Source organism: Oratosquilla oratoria, chromosome 4, assembly GCF_046742065.1.
Source record: "Oratosquilla oratoria isolate Oo_2021 chromosome 4, ASM4674206v1, whole genome shotgun sequence".
NCBI classification, from domain to species: domain Eukaryota; kingdom Metazoa; phylum Arthropoda; class Malacostraca; order Stomatopoda; family Squillidae; genus Oratosquilla; species Oratosquilla oratoria.
Genome location: NC_134780.1, coordinates 48,142,914 through 48,147,712, shown reverse-complemented (window position 1 = coordinate 48,147,712; position 4,799 = coordinate 48,142,914).

The following is a 4,799-nucleotide window of genomic DNA, read 5'->3' as shown; positions in this document are numbered from 1 at the left end:
ATATATTATGGTGATTATATGGTTAGTATATTTTCCCGAATGGCCAGATATGTAAAGACGATATGCCCTATAATTCATGGATACATTGCAAAAATAATATAACCTGTAACCTTTCGTCTGTATACAGAACATCAATCCGTTGAGAATTCTATACACCTGGGGCCGGATGTGAGCACACGTGTGTGTGTTTTTTTTTCGTTTGTTTGTTTATTTGTTTGTTTATTTGTTTGTTTGTTTGTTTGTTTGTTTGTTTGTTTGTTTGTTTGTTTGTTTGTTTGTTTGTTTGTTTGTTTGTTTGTTTGTTTGTTTGTTTGTTTGTTTGTTTGTTTGTTTGTTTGTTTGTTTGTTTGTTTGTTTGTTTGTTTGTTTGTTTGTTTGTTTGTTTGTTTGTTTGTTTGTTTGTTTGCTTGTTTTTTGTTTTGTTTGTCTGTCTGTTTGTTTCTCTGCTGTTTTTTTCCATCCTAGTATTCAAATAAATTATTCTACATAATTAGATTAACGACAGTTATATGTAGTAAATATCTCCTTTGTACAAAATATTTTTATTCTTATGCGTGATGTTTTTGTAAAAGGATTCTTCTACTCTACGATGCTTATACATTTTCATAATTACATTAAAAAATTAGCCTTTCAAGAACACTAGTGAAGACTTTTTTTCTTTGTGTGTGTGTGTGAGCGCAGTTTGTTGGTCTAATTTAAGCTTGTTGGGCTCCCTTTGGGACTAACAGCCTCCATGTCGACAGAAGAAACAGCATTCATGAGTCTCTGCTCTCTCTCTCTCTCAAAAAAAAAAATAATAATAATAATAATAAATAATAATAAATAAGTAAATAAATAAAATAAAATCATCGAAATTATATACCGAATTTATGTATATATATATATACACACATATATATATATATATATATATTATATATATGCATTCATATACATATATATGTATATATACATATATATATATGTATATATATGCATATATATGTATATATATATATACATATATATATACATATATATACATATATGTATATATAATGTGAATTTTCCCTTATTCTGATTACATTGTTTGATTACATGCTATTTTATTGATTCATGAACTAGTTTGGTTTGGGAAACATCTTTGAAAGACACCACAGAAGTCAAATAGAACCTACTTTATGATATGCTGTTATGCGGTCTGAGGTTGCGCGTATAAGCATGGAAGAGGGAGAGACAGCTTCCAACCCCTAACACAACTACCCTATTGACTTCTAACATAAATGCTATCACCACCACTACCACAGAAAAGACTACGATCTTCACCCCAGTTGCCTTTTTAGTTGAGTATCACTCGATCTTTCGCAGTTAGTTCTTTGAAGACTGAGCAGGAGAACCAGAAGGAAAGGTAGAAAGACTTCGAAGATTAACTGCAGAATCCCACCTCCTTGAGTACGAGAGGAGAAAGTAGAGCAAAAGAGAGGAGGTGGGCAGAAGTCTCGGTCAAGGAAGACGGAATGTAGTGTAGATGTGGGTTTGGGGGGGAGGAAAAAGCGAGATGTGTTGAAGTTAGACCTAATACCAGGGCACTCTTTCAAGTTTAATTGCTGGAAGAGGAAAGAAAGATAAAAATAATTAAAGAAAGAAAGATAGAAAGAAAGATAGATATAAAGAAAGAAAGATAGAAAGAAAGAAAGAAAGAAAGAAAAAAGAAAGAAAAAAGAAAAAAGAAAGAATGAAAGAGGGAAAGAAAGAAAGAAAGAAAAAGAAAAAAAGAAAGAAAGAAAGAAAGAAAGAAGGAAGGAAAAAGAGAAAGAAAGAACGAACGAAAGAAAGAAGGAAGGAAAGAAAAAAGAAAGAAAGAAAGAAAGAAAGAAAAAAGAAAGAAAGAAAGAAAGAAAGAAAGAAAGAAAGAAAGAAAGAAAATAAAGAAAGAAAGAAAGAAAGAAAGAAAGAAAGAAAGAAAGAAAGAAAGAAAGAAAGAAAGAAAGAAAGAAAGAAAGAAAGAAAGAAAGAAAGAAAGAAAGAAAGAAAGAAAGAAAGAAAGAAAGAAAGAAAGAAAGAAAGAAAGAAAGAAAGAAAGAAAGAAAGAAAGAAAGAAAGAAAGAAAGAAAGAAAGAAAGAAAGAAAGAAAGAAAGAAAGAAAGAAAGAAAGAAAAAAAAAAGAAAGAAAGAAAGAAAGAAAGAAAGACATCATATATCTCTCCCCCCTTTCCTTTATCCCCCAACAACTCCTGTGTTGCGGTTGGGAAAGGAGAGTAAAAGAGCTACAAGTAGAGCAAGCAAGCAAACGACTCATTGTCACTGCCTTTGTCAGACGAGACAATTGCTACCTGACAAGCTTCCGCGTCAGAGATTTTCTTGTAAGCTCTTTCGGGATTCTTGGTCCGGGTTCCCAGCATCCTACGGGACGCGTTTGCTCACTGGAAGTATTATCACAACTGACAACCACAAACAGCATCATCAACAGCACCATCACACACACTCATACACATAAAAACACACACACACACACGCGTTCGCGCGCACATACATACGTACATATTCATACACACATACACACACACACAAACACACGCACGCATACATACACCTATAATATCTTAGAAGTATTTTGTATTAGACATAGAAAATGAAATAAATCACCAGGTTATAGAGGCTACGAAATTGAAAACATTAAAAGGTTTCAGTGTTTACTGAAAATAAACAATTCACTGGGCTCTGTAAAAACAACTGAATTGTCAAGGTGTTGAAATATTTTACAAAAAGCAAATCAAGTGTAGAAGGGAGAAAGCATGATAAGAAGGAAAGAGAGAGAGAGAGAGAGAGAGAGAGAGAGAGAGAGAGAGAGAGAGAGAGAGAGAGAGAGAGACATAGAAAGAAAGAGAGAGAAGAGAGACATAGAAAGAAAGAGACAGACAGATAGACATGTAGACAGACAGACAGACAGAGAGAGAGACAGCCAGGCATAGAGAGAGAATAATATACAATATTGCTGTGCATATTGAATTTGATGTCTGTCACTTCTATGGAAATGTGTTCTGTTTCAGTGATCACTAGGTTCGGCACTGACATATCAAAGAACTAATTATACATGTTTGACATGTGCCTCATACAAATGCATACCAAGATCATGTATGTATTAATATGATGTATTTACCTATCAAGATTAAATGTTTTCTTAAATAAACTCCTTTTGGTTGCACCGATAATACAAAAGAATACTATCTATCTTGCATGTATGTATGTATTGAGATACTGTATTTATCAAAATAAAAAAGTGAAAAATATTGTAAATCAAAGTGACTATACGAAAGTCATCTTATGCTGATGAAGTTCCTCATTAACAAAAAATTTAATAATTTTTTTAAGACAGCTATAGGTAATGTAAGAATGACAAAAAGATTTCCTAAGAATGGTTAAATCTTCCTCCTTTGATGCGTTCTTAGAGCAGCAAAAGTATCATTCTTATTCACCATGTATACATACATATACCAAAGGCTTCTTCCCCCTTACAAGGAAGGTAGCCTCACCATGTATAATCAAGTAAATAAAAAGAAAATATATAAAAGTAGACATATGTCGTTGTGGGGATATGATTCATCGTAAGACCTGATAATAAGTCCTTCCCCCTAAGGTAATCTTATATATTGTTTCCCCAATTACAGTAATTCTACCTATTTTTATACCAAAAGACCTCTTCAGCCTTTTAAGGGGACATGTACTCACTCTTTCTCTCACCCCAAAACCATACAACACGTAACTGTTTTCCATCTTATCTTAGTCTTTGTTTATTATTATTTGCTTGATTTTTTATTTATTATTAGTTATCTGTCAATTTATTATTATTCACTATTTACCTGTTTGTTTATTATGTAACTGTACTTATGCATTTATTTATTCTATTTATTATAATATAGATTATCATAATTTGTATTTATTTTTCTTTTATCTATTTCTCATTATTATAATTTTTCCGCATCCGACCTAGTTATGGACCAAAATGTCCTCCTTTGTAATCAGATGCAGTGCGTTAAGCCACATCATGTAAGTGCCAAGGTCTTATTCTTGCATCCTTTGCCAGCCCTAGTGAACGTTATCTTTCATTAGAAATTATAATGTAACTAATTTTATTAGCTAAACTTTAAGAAAAATACCATAGATGTTATAGACAAGCCATTAAACCTGGTCATTTCAACTAGGAAACAACGTGCATTTCTGCTTTTTGGTAACAGAAAATTTCCTACGAAGGCTAGCAAAACATGTTAAAAGGACATCCTTAAAAATAAATAATAATAAAATAACCGTCAAACGCCACGGCTATCTGAGCAGGTAGGGCAAAGGATAAAACCCCATGGTGTATGGTTCACAAATCCATTCCTACCTGTCATTGTTATTAGCCAATCCGTGCGGCCCAATAGGCAGTTAACAATGCAATCTGACAGCTGACATGTTGTGATTTTCGCTGACGATCAATGTAACTGCCAGTCACTCGGAAACGCTGAAGTTAACAATTTGTTGCCATGGACGTAAGGTGAGTCGGTTTGAGTTTCTGCGATTCTCGTCTCTGGATCGAAATAAATTTTTAATCACAGTTTGAGTGACTTATTACACTCCCGATAAGATTTTAGAATATGTTCCAGGTAATGGTGGCTTGTAAATACTTTCTACGAGTACAATGCAGCTTTTTTTTAGCTGCATACATATAGAGGTGTAGTGAACTTCAAGGGATATACTGTACTACAGTATATACATATATATAATATATATATATATATATATATATATATATATATATTTGTGTGTGTGTGTGTGTGTGT